The following is a 12,160-nucleotide window of genomic DNA, read 5'->3' as shown; positions in this document are numbered from 1 at the left end:
AATATGTCCCTTTAAGAGCGAAATATGTCCCTTTAAGAGCAAAATGGGTCCTTTTAAGAGCGACCTGGGTCCCTTTAAGAGCGAAATGGGTCCCTTTAAGAGCGAAATGGGTCCCTTTAAGAGCGAAATGGGTCCCTTTAAGAGCGAAATGGGTCCCTTTAAGAGCGAAATAGGTCCCTTTAAGAGCGACCTGGGTCCCTTTAAGAGCAAAATATGTCCCTTTAAGAGCAAAATATATCCGTTTAAGAGCGACCTGGGTCCGTTTAAGAGCGAAATTGGTCCCTTTAAGCGTGAAATTGGTCCCTTTAAGAGTGAAATTGGTCCCTTTAAGAGCGACCTGGGTCCCTTTAAGAGCAATTTGGGTCCCTTTAAGAGCAATATAGGTCCCTTTAAGAGCGAAATATGTCCCTTTAAGAGCGAAATATGTCCCTTTAAGAGCGCAATATGTACCTTTAAGAGGGAAATTGGTCCCTTTAAGAGGGAAATTGGTCCCTTTAAAAGGGAAATTGGTCCCTTTAAGAGGGAAATTGGTCCCTTTAAGAGCGACCTGGGTCCCTTTAAGAGCGAAATATGTCCCTTTAAGAGCAAAATATGTCCTTTTAAGAGCGACCTGGGTCCCTTTAAGAGCGAAATTGGTCCCTTTAAGAGTGAAATTGGTCCATTTAAGAGCGACCTGGGTCCCTTTAAGAGCGAAATATTTCCCTTTAAGAGCGGAATATGTCCCTTTAAGAGCAACTTGGGTCCCTTTAAGAGCGAAATATGTCGCTTTAAGAGCAAAATGGGTCCCTTTAAGAGCGAAATTGGTCCCTTTAAGAGTGAAATGGGTCCTTTTAAAAGCGACCTGGGTCCCTTTAAGAGCAAAATTGGTCCCTTTAAGAGCGAAATTGGTCCATTTATGAGCGACCTGGGTCCCTTTAAGAGCGAAATATGTCCCTTCAAGAGCGAAATATGTCCCTTCAAGAGCGAAATATGTCCCTTTAAGAGCAAAATGGGTCCTTTTAAGAGCGAACTGGGTCCCTTTAAGAGTGAAATGGGTCCCTTTAAGCGTGAAATTGGTCCCTTTAAGAGCGAAATTAGTCCCTTTAAGAGCGACCTGGGTCCCTTTAAGAGCGACCTGGGTCCCTTTAAGAGCGACCTGGGTCCCTTTAAAAGCCATTTGGGTCCCTTTAAGTGCAACGGGGGCCCTTTAAGAGCGACCTGGGGCCCTTTTAGAGTGAAATTGGTCCCTTTAAGAGTGATCTGGGTCCCTTTAAGAGCGAAATGGGTTCCATTAAGAGAGACCTGGGTCCCTTTAAGAGCGACCTGGGACCCTTTAAGAGTAACCTAGGTACCTTTAACCCCTTAAGGACAGAGCCTGAAACGTCCTTAAGGACAGAGACAAATTTTAGGAATATGACCTGTGTCACTTTAGTCATTAATAACTTCGGGATGCTTTTACCTATCTGGCTGATTCTGAGATTGTTTTCTCGTGACATATGGTACTTTACATTTCTGGTAAAATGGAGTCGATACTCATGACGAATCTTTATGAAAAACACCAAAATAACGTGAAAAATTGTGACAAAATGCATTTTTCAAACTTTGAAACCTTTCTGCTTATACAGAAAATGGTTATGCCACATAAATTATACATTAAATAGCATTAGCAACATATCTACTTTATGTTGGCGGCATTTATTAAACTATATTTCATTGTTTTTAGACAATAGAAAGCTTAAAACATTAGCAGCAATTTTCCAAATTTTCTGTAAAATTTCAAAATCAGATGGTTTCAGGGACCTGTTCAGGTTTAAAGTGTATTTGAGGGGCCTGTGTGTTAGAAAGCCCCACAAAGCACCCCATTTCAGAAACTGCACCTCCCACACTCTGCAAAAGCACACCCAGAAAGTGTTTTAACCCTTTAGGGGAGTCACAGAAATAAAAGCTAAGTGTGTAAGAAATTTGAAAATTTTTATTTTCTGTGCAGAGATTTTATTGTAATCCAATATCTTTCATAATGATAAACCTATTAGCAGAGAAATGCACCCCAATATTGATTGCCCCGTTTCTGCAGTTTATAGAAATACCCCATATGTGGCCCTATTGCGCTATTTGACGCAACCACAAGCCTCAGATATAAAGGAGCGCCCAGTGAATTTCAACGCCTCCGTTATATTTGGTCATTTTTGACCGTACCACTTCAGGTTGGCAGAGGCTCTGGGGTGCCAAAACCTAAAAAACACTCCTAAAGGGACACCATTTAGAAAACTACACCCCTCAAGGAATGTAACAAGGGGTGTGGTGAGCATTTGGACCCCACAGGTGCTTCACAGATTTTCAGAACAATGTGGTGTAAAAAAGGAAAAATTCTATTTTTTACACTAAAATGTTGTTCTAGCCTTCATTTTTCATTTTTACAAGGGGATAAAAGAAAAAAAAAACACCAAACGTGAAGCGCAGTTTCTCCCGAGTAAGGAAATACCCCACATGTGGACATAAAGTGCCAAGCGGGCGCAGGACGAGCCTCCATAGGGAAGGAGCGCCAATTGGCCTTTGCAAGCTGGATTTTACTGGAATGGATTTCAAGGGTCATGTCGCATTTACAGACCCCTCGTGCTGCCAAGACACTGGAAACCTCCCACAAGTGACCCCATTTTGGAAACTACACCCTTCAAGGAATCTAACAAGGGGTGCAGTGAGCATATGGACCCAGTGGCGGATTATAATGTGGGCGGTCTGGGCAGCCGCCCGGGGCCCGAGGCTCCGGGGGTGGCCCATGCCGCGCCGCCCACATTATAATCCACCCACGCCGCTGCGGCCCGGCCCGCCACTGCACTCTTGTGACCGCAAGCATTATTTCGCTTGCGTTCACAGGAGTCCCCGGCTGCCTCCGGCTGATTATGCGGCTGCCGGGGGTGTCTCGTCCTCTCCCCGGCAGCGCGCGCATCACACAGCTCACTGTGCCGCCTGGGCCCTGACTTCCGGTATTAAGAGCGCACGTTAGAGACGCCCTGTACCCGAAGTCAGGGCCCAGGCGGCACAGTGAGCTGTGTGATGCGCACGCTGCCGGGGAGAGGACGAGACACCCCCGGCAGCCGCATCATCAGCCGGAGGAAGCCGGGGACAGACCAGGAGCCGAGAGGATCGACAGGGGAACGGATGGCAGGTGAGTTGTGTTTTGTTTTTTTATTTACTGACTGCTGTGCAAGGGGGGGGGGGGAAGCAGAGGGGGACCATCTATAAGGGGGGGAGTAGAGGGGGACCATCTATAAGGGGGGAAGCAGAGGGGGACCATCTATAAGGGGGGGAGCGGAGGGGGACCATCTATAAGGGGGGGAGCAGAGGGGGACCATCTATAAGGGGGGAAGCAGAGGGGGACCATCTATAAGGGGGGAAGCAGAGGGGGACCATCTATAAGGGGGGGAGCAGAGGGGGACCATCTATAAGGGGGGAAGCAGAGGGGGACCATCTATAAGGGGGGGAGCAGAGGGGGACCATCTATAAGGGGGGGAGCAGAGGGGGACCATCTATAAGGGGGGAAGCAGAGGGGGACCATCTATAAGGGGGGGAGCAGAGGGGGCCATCTATAAGGGGGGGAGCAGAGGGGGACCATCTATAAGGGGGGGAGCAGAGGGGGACCATCTATAAGGGGGGGAGCAGAGGGGGACCATCTAAAAGGGGGGAAAGAGGGGGACCATCTATAAGGGGGGGAGCAGAGGGGGACCAGGACCATCTATAAGGGGGGGAGCAGAGGGGGACCATCTATAAGGGGGGAAAGAGGGGGACCATCTATAAGGGGGGGAGCAGAGGGGGACCAGGACCATCTATAAGGGGGGGGGGGAGCAGAGGGGGACCATCTATAAGGGGGGGGAGCAGAGGGGGACCATCTATAAGGGAGGGGGGAGAGGGGGACCATCTATAAGGGAGGGGGGAGAGGGGGACCATCTATAAGGGGGGGGGAGCAGAGGGGGACCATCTTTAAGGGAGGGGAGAGATGGGGAACCATCTTTAAGAGAGGGGGGAGAGGGGGACCATCTATAAGGGAGGGGGGAGAGGGGGACCATCTATAAGGGGGGGGAGCAGAGGGGGACCATCTATAAGGGAGGGGGGAGAGGGGGACCATCTATAAGGGGGGGGAGCAGAGGGGGACCATCTATAAGGGGGGGGGGAGGGGGACCATCTATAAGGGAGGGGGGAGAGGGGGACCATCTATAAGGGAGGGGGGAGAGGGGGACCATCTATAAGGGGGGGAACAGAGGGGGACCATCTATAAGGGAGGGGGGGGAGGGGGACCATCTATAAGAGAGGGGGGAGAGGGGGACCATCTATAAGGGAGGGGGAGAGGGGGACTATCTATAAGGGAGGGGGGAGAGGGGGGTCCATCTATAAGGGGGGGGAGCAGAGGGGGACCATCTATAAGGGGGGGGGGGAGCAGAGGGGGACCATCTATAAGGGAGGGGGGAGAGGGGGACCATCTATAAGGGGGGAGCAGAGGGGGACCATCTATAATGGGGGGAGCAGAGGGGGACCATCTATAAGGAAGGGAGCAGAGGGGGACCATCTATAAGGGAGGGGGGAGAGGGGGACCATCTATAAGGGGGGGGGGCAGAGGGGGACCATCTATAAGGGAGGGGGGAGAGGGGGACCATCTATAAGGGGGGGGAGCAGAGGGGGACCATCTATAAGGGGGGGGGGGAGGGGGACCATCTATAAGGGAGGGGGGGAGAGGGGGACCATCTATAAGGGAGGGGGGAGAGGGAGACCATCTATAAGGGGGGGAACAGAGGGGGACCATCTATAAGGGAGGGGGGGAGGGGGACCATCTATAAGAGAGGGGGGAGAGGGGGACCATCTATAAGGGAGGGGGAGAGGGGGACTATCTATAAGGGAGGGGGGAGAGGGGGGTCCATCTATAAGGGGGGGAGCAGAGGGGGACCATCTATAAGGGGGGGGGAGCAGAGGGGGACCATCTATAAGGGAGGGGGGAGAGGGGGACCATCTATAAGGGGGGGAGCAGAGGGGGACCATCTATAAGGGGGGGAGCAGAGGGGGACCATCTATAAGGAAGGGAGCAGAGGGGGACCATCTATAAGGGAGGGGGGAGAGGGGGACCATCTATAAGGGGGGGAAGCAGAGGGGGACCATCTATAAGGGGGGGAACAGAGGGGGACCATCTATAAAGGGGGGAAAGAGGGGGACAATATATAGAGAGGGAAAGAGGGGGACCATCTATAAGGGAGGGGGGAGAGGGGGACCATCTATAAGGGGGGAAAGAGGGGGACCATTTATAAAGGGGGAGAGAGGGGGACCATCTATAAGGGGGGAAGAGGGGGACCATCTATAAGGGGGGAAAGAGGGGGACCATCTATAAAGAAGGGAAAGAGGGGGACCATCTATAAGGGGGGGAGAGAGGGGGATCATCTATAAGGGGGGGAAGAGGGGGACCATCTATAAAGGGGAAAAGAGGGGGACCATCTATAAAAGGGGAGAGAGGGGGATCATCTATAAGGGGGGAAAGAGGGGGACCATCTATAAAGAAGGGAAAGAGGGGGACCATCTATAAGGGGGGAGAGAGGGGGGATCATCTATAAGGGGGGGAAGAGGGGGACCATCTATAAAGGGGAAAAGAGGGGGACCATCTATAAAAGGGGAGAGAGGGGGATCATCTATAAGGGGGGGAAGAGGGGGACCATTTATAAAGGGGGAGAGAGGGGGACCATCTATGAAGGGAAAAAGAGGGGGACCATCTATAAAGGGGGAAAGAGGGGGACCATCTATAAAGGGGAAAGAGGGGGGTCATCTATAAGGGGGGGAAAGGGGGACCATCTCCTATAGGATTAGCACCCTCCTCCCCTGACATCCTCTGTGCTGCTGTGTCCTCCCCTATAAGATCAGCACCCTCCTCTCCTGACATCCTCTGTGGTGCTGTGTCCTCTCCTATAAGATCAGCACCCTCCTCTCCTGACATCCTCTGTGCTGCTGTGTCCTCTCCTATAGTATCAGCCCCTCCTCTCCTGACATCCTCTGTGCTGCTGTGTCCTCTCCTATAGTATCAGCCCCCTCCTCTCCTGACATCCTCTGTGGTGCTGTGTCCTCCCCTATAAGATCAGCCCCCTCCTCTCCTGACATCCTCTGTGCTGCTGTGACCTCTCCTATAAGATCAGCCCCCTCCTCTCCTGACATCCTCTGTGGTGCTGTGACCTCCCCTATAGACCAGCACCCTCCTCTCCTGACATCCTCTGTGCTGCTGTGAACTCCCCTATAAGATCAGCCCCCTCCTCTCCTGTCATCCTCTGTGCTGCTGTGACCTTGGTGGGGGGGGGGGGGGGGGGGCGCAACATCAGGGTGAGTTGGCAATATGTTTATTGGGGGAAGTGGGGTGGGCAATGCTTACTGGGGGTAGCAGCAAGGGACCAAACATTATGTTTATTGGGGTCAGCAGGGAGGGGAGGCAGGCAGTGTTTTTTTGGGGACAGCGTGGGGGGGGGGCAGTAGCGGATCATAATGTGGGCAGATTGACTGGGGGGGGGGCCCAGGTTGGGTGGACAGCCCGGGGCCCAGGGTACATTTAATCCGCCACTGTATGGACCCCACTGGTGACGGGCACAAATGTGGAATAATGTGACAAGAAAGGGAAAATTTTAATTTTTTCACTTTCATGGCACAAATGTGCCCGTCATCAAGGTGTCCATATCCCCGCTGCCCCCCTTGATAGATTCCTGAGGGGTGTAGTTTCCAGAATGGGGTGACTTGTGGGGGGTTTCCAGTGTTTTGGCAGCACGAGGGCTCTGTAAATGCGACATGGCGTTCATTATCCATTCTGGCCAAATCCAGCCTCCAAAATTAAAATGGCGCTCCTTCCCTTTGGAGGCTTGCCCTGCACCCACACGGCGCTTTATGTCCACATGTGGGGTATTTACGGACTCAGGGGGAATTGCTCTACACATTTTGTGTGTTTTTTTCTCTTTTAACCCCTTGTGAAAATGAAAAATTTAAGGCTAAACCAACATTATAGTGTAAAAAATGTAATATTTAATTTTCACGCCATATTTTTCCACATTTGTGTCCGTCACCAGTGGGGTCCATATGCTCACTACACCCCTTGTTACATTCCCTGAGGGGTGTAGTTTCCATAATGGGGTCAATTGTGGGGGGGTTCAACTGTCTTGGCAACACAGGGGCCTTTTAAATGCAACATGGCCCCTCGAAATCCATTCCAGCCAAATCCAGCCTCCAAAAACCAAATGGCGCTCCTTCCCTTTGGATTCTTACCCTGCACCCCCATGGCGCTTTATGTCCACATGTGGGGTATTTCTATAATCAGGGTAAATTGCTCTACACATTTTGTGTTTTTTTTATCTTTTAACCCCTTGTGAAAATGAAAAAATCAAGACAAGATCAATGATTTAGTGTAAAAATTAAACATTTTTTACACTAAATGTTGGTCTAGCCTTGATTTTTTCCTTTTCCACAAGGGGTTAAAAAAGAAAGTGAACACAAAACGTGTAGGGTAATTTCCCCTGAGTACGAAAATACCCCACATGTGGACATAATGTGCCATATTGGCACAGGGCAAGCCACCAAAGGGACAGAGCGCCATTTAGAGGCTGGAATGGAGGATGGAGGCCATGTCGCATTTACAAAGCTCCTGTGCTGCCAGGACAGTAGAAACCCCCCACAAGTGACCCCATTATGGAAACTACACCCCATAAGGAATCCAACAAGGGGTGCAGTGAGGATATGGACCCCACTGGTGATGGGCACATATGTGGAACATGTGCCGTGAAAATAAAAAATATTTTTTTTTATTTTCACGCCACAAATGTGGCCGTCACCAGGGGGCCATATCCCCGCTGCCCCCCTTGTTAGATTCCTTATGGGGTGTAGTTTCCAGAATGGGAAAATGTTGTCCTGGTGCGATACGGGGTCCTTCATATCCAGAAGCGCTGGGTCCGCTCCATGGCTGCTAAATATTAGGGCTTTATTACTACTTCTGATATTTTCGTATTGTGCCGCAAGCTACAGTAGCTCGGGCAGCGAGAGACCAGAGGAGGGGGTGCTGGTATAAAAGTTATCCCCGTACAGGTGGTGGTGACCTTTATCCAGCAGTGGAAAGATCAGTTCCCGGACGATCTCCCCACTAACTCTGAGGACGGGAGGGGGGGAGTGGGTTCATCTGGGGCTGGATTCGGGTGTCCCTTCCTTCATACACTGTAATGGTACGTGCACACTGCGGAATGGCGAAGGATAACCCTTTGTGCATTCCGCAGCTGGCACCCGCCGGCGGACTGATGCAGGTGTGCGTCTCCGCTCGTGTCACACTCCATTCTATGCACGGGCGGATTCCGCCCTCTGTCCAAAGAATGAACGTGTTCATTCTTTGGACGGACAATGGAATCCGCCCGTGCATAGGATGGAGTCTATGACACGGGTGGAGACGCGCGCCTGCATCAGTCCGCCGGTGGGTGCGAGCTGCGGAATGCACAAAGGGTTATCCTTCGCCATTCCGCAGTGTGCACGTACCCTAAATCTGTAAGAGTACCCTGAGGTACTGTCACAAAGTTTGTAGAATTTCACGCCATACCGTGATCTCTTATTGGGACGGTACTGGCGGAAAAGAAGTGTCTGGGGGGCATCGTACGCTACGCTACCCCCAGACACGTCACTGGATGATGATGATGATGATGATGAGGATGAATGGAGGAAAGAAGGATCCCCCCATTGATTCTCACTGGCTGTTTCGGTGTTGGAGGCAATAATAGCATATGCGTCCGACGCCGAAAACACCCTGGGGGCCATCTTTATACGGGGACTAGTATATGGGGTATGTAAATGTTTATTGTAAAACTTTATTTCATGTAGTGTAGTGTAATGTAGTGTTTTATTGACAGTAAGAAAATAATATCCCTACGCCAAGAAAGGAGCTGCTGATAAACTTATCAGCAGACAGTGGCGGTAGGATATAGGGGGAAAAAACGCTCCTACGCCAAAAAGGAGGAGTTGCTGATCAGTGGCGCACTTACGTGCGATGCTGATCAGTACTCAGCGACGTTAGGGCGCAAAAAAAGTAAAAAAAAAAAAATCTTTTTAACCCAAAGCAACTGATCAGTGAATGATATTCACTGATCAGCCGCTAGGGGGCAGTAGAGAGAAGATTGCCGGAGATTACCGAGGCCCGCCGAACACGAGGACCCGAGTGTTTCCGAAGATTTCCAACGATGGACGAACGAACCCGGAAGCGGCGCGAAGAAGACGCGAGGACGGCGCGGACCGCAGATCTTCGCTCCGGACGGCCAGATCAGGTGAGTATGGTACACTTGCACCACACACACCTGTTCTGCACCTCTCAGCTACCTAGCTGGGGGGTGCAGAACCCGGCAAATCTGTTTTTTACAGTATGATCGCCGTAATGGGCCGGCCGGTACTGGCCGGCCTATCACGGCGATCGTGGGGATGGCACCGCGGCCATCTTTAGTGGGGACACTAATGGCGATTGGTGCTATCTCGGACAGCACCAATCGCCATTACTTTCCGGGTCACCGATGACCCAGAAAGCTGAATTTAGCTGCTATATGCTGATCTGTATAGATCAGCATATAGCAGCAATCGTCGGCATGGGAGGGGTTAATCACCCCCCGTGCCGACGAGCAGAGATGGCCTGCTATACATTATAGCAGGCCATCTTCCCCGATCCGCTGTGTGTGAAAACACAGCGATCGGGGAAACATCGGGCGTACGTATACGCCCGTTTGCGTTAAAGCCCATCCTGCGGGGGCGTATACGTACGCCCGATGTCGTTAAGGGGTTAAGAGCGACCTGGGTCCCTTTAAGAGCGACCTGGGTTCCGTTAAGAGTGACCTGGGTCCCTTCAAGAGCGACCTGGGTTCCGTTAAGAGTGACCTGGGTCCCTTCAAGAGCGAAGGGACCCACGTCGCTCTTAAAGTGACCCAGGTCGCTCCTAAAGGGACCCATGTCGCTCTTAAAGGGACGGGAGCCAAGTTGCTCTTAAAGGGATGGAACCCAAGTCGCTCTTAAAGGGACGGCACCCAGGATTAAAGTTAAATGGAAGTCACTGGTAAAGGGGCGCTCTTCTCAAGCACTATGTATTTCCCTGGAAATGCAAATCTAGTATTTTATTGTAATCCGTATTCTTCTTCTTCCAGCCATTTTTCTGCGATTAATACAGCCCGCACCGCTTTGCGTACAGACTCCGTTCAGACTGCGTTTCGAAGCCCTCAGTGGTCACAGGTGTGCTATCTATTTTCGGTTTTGATCGGATTTGTCATTTTTAAGAAATTTACATTTAAAGACCCGTAAATTCCCATTGAAAATAATGGCCCATTGGAAATAATGGCCACACTGTAAACGCTAACAGCCGATCACAGCACATATGTAAATAGCTGAAATATAGCAGCCAATAGAAGTTCTAAGGTCCTGTCAGGCAATGTATCACAACATTCATACAGTCACATGTCCACTATTGGCCAATAGAAGACGTAGAAGATGGAAGGTCCTTAACGATTTTGTCTCACTGACATGAGTAAGATTGTCATGGTAACCGAGCAATGATCTTTACCATTATAAGTAGCAGAGTTCAGTCAGTAAAATAGCAGAGCTGAGGGGACGGTACCCAAGCTGCGCTTAAAGGGACGGTACCCAAGCTGCTCTTAAAGGGACGGTACCCAAGCCGCTCGTAAAGGGACGGTACCCGAGTTGCTCTTAAAGGGACAGTACCCAAGTCCCTCTTTAAGGGGCATTACATGAGTCACTCTTGAAGGGACGTTACCCAAGCCGCTCTTAAAGGGACAGCACCCGAGCCGCTCTTAAAGGGACGTTACCCTAGCCGCTCTTAAAGGGATGGTACCCAAATCGCTCTTAAAGGGGCGGTACCCAAGCCGCTCTTAAAGGGTCAGTACCTAAGCTGGTCTTCAAAGGGTGGTACCTAAGTCACTTGTAAAGGTAGAGTACTTAAGCTGGTCTTAAAGGGACAGTATATAGGTCATTCAAAGCGTTGTCACCAAAGTCCCTCCTTAAGCAACTGTACCAAAGTTGCTCTTAAAGGGACTATACTAAAGTTGCTCTTAAAGGGACTGTACCAAAGTCGCTCTTAAAGGGAGAGTATCAAGGGTTAAAGTTTCTCTTAGGCCCCATTCACACGTCCGTGTCAGTTTTTACTGTCAGGAAATCCTGATCAGGAGACCTCAAATGTCATCAGGATAGTATCAGGATTTCCTGACAGTAATCCGTTTTTACCATCAGGAAACCATCAGGAAAAACCTTCAGGATTTCCTGATGAGATAATATTGTCTAGTATGCCAACATAAATCACAGGTACCCGTGTACCTGGATGGCCACAGGCTGCAGAACTACAACTCCCATCATGGCCTGCCAGCAGAGCCATGATGGGAGTTGTACTTCTGCAACCTGGATGGCCACAGGCTGCAGAACTACAACTCCCATCATGGCCTGCCAGCAGAGCCATGATGGGAGTTGTACTTCTGCAACCTGGATGGCCACAGGCTGCAGAACTACAACTCCCATCATGGCCTGCCAGCAGAGCATGGTGGGAGTAGTAGTCCTAAGGGGTAATCTCACCTGTCCCGGATCCTGCTCTGTCGGGGCCGTGAGGTTGGGGTCCGGGTCAGAGTGCAGTGCTGAGGTCCGGGCAGCGGCGGCGGTCGGAGGTGTGGAGCATCCGGCGGGCGGCCCGGTGGTGAGTTCCCGGGGGGGGGGGGGGGGCGGTGTTCCGGTGGTAAGCGGCGGCGGCGGCGGGTAGGGGGGCGCGGGGTGGTTGTCGGGGGCTAGCGGGTACTGGGGGTTAGGCGGCGGCGGCGGCGGGGGGGGGGGGGGCTGGGGGGATCTGCACCGCACTCTGGCCGGCCAGAGTGTGCGGTGCGGTGCGGGGGGGGATGGGGGTGTGCGGGTGATCGGACGGCGGCCGGGGCTGGCTCTCTACCAGTCCGGAATCGCGGGCACTTTCCTGATATACATCAGGAAAATGCCCGTGATTCCGGCGCTCCCATAGACTTCTATGGGGGCGTCCGTGCCGGATTTCCGGACGAAAATAGGACAGGATCTAAAAAATCCGGTCCTATTTTCCGGAACGGACACCCTTCCGGAAAAATCCGGAAGGGTGTCCGTGTCTAATGTTAGTCTATGAGTCCGGAAATCCGTCCGGATT

This window comes from Dendropsophus ebraccatus, unplaced genomic scaffold (assembly GCF_027789765.1).
Source record: "Dendropsophus ebraccatus isolate aDenEbr1 unplaced genomic scaffold, aDenEbr1.pat pat_scaffold_997_ctg1, whole genome shotgun sequence".
Lineage (NCBI taxonomy): Eukaryota > Metazoa > Chordata > Amphibia > Anura > Hylidae > Dendropsophus > Dendropsophus ebraccatus.
Note: the sequence above shows the minus strand (reverse complement) of the source record.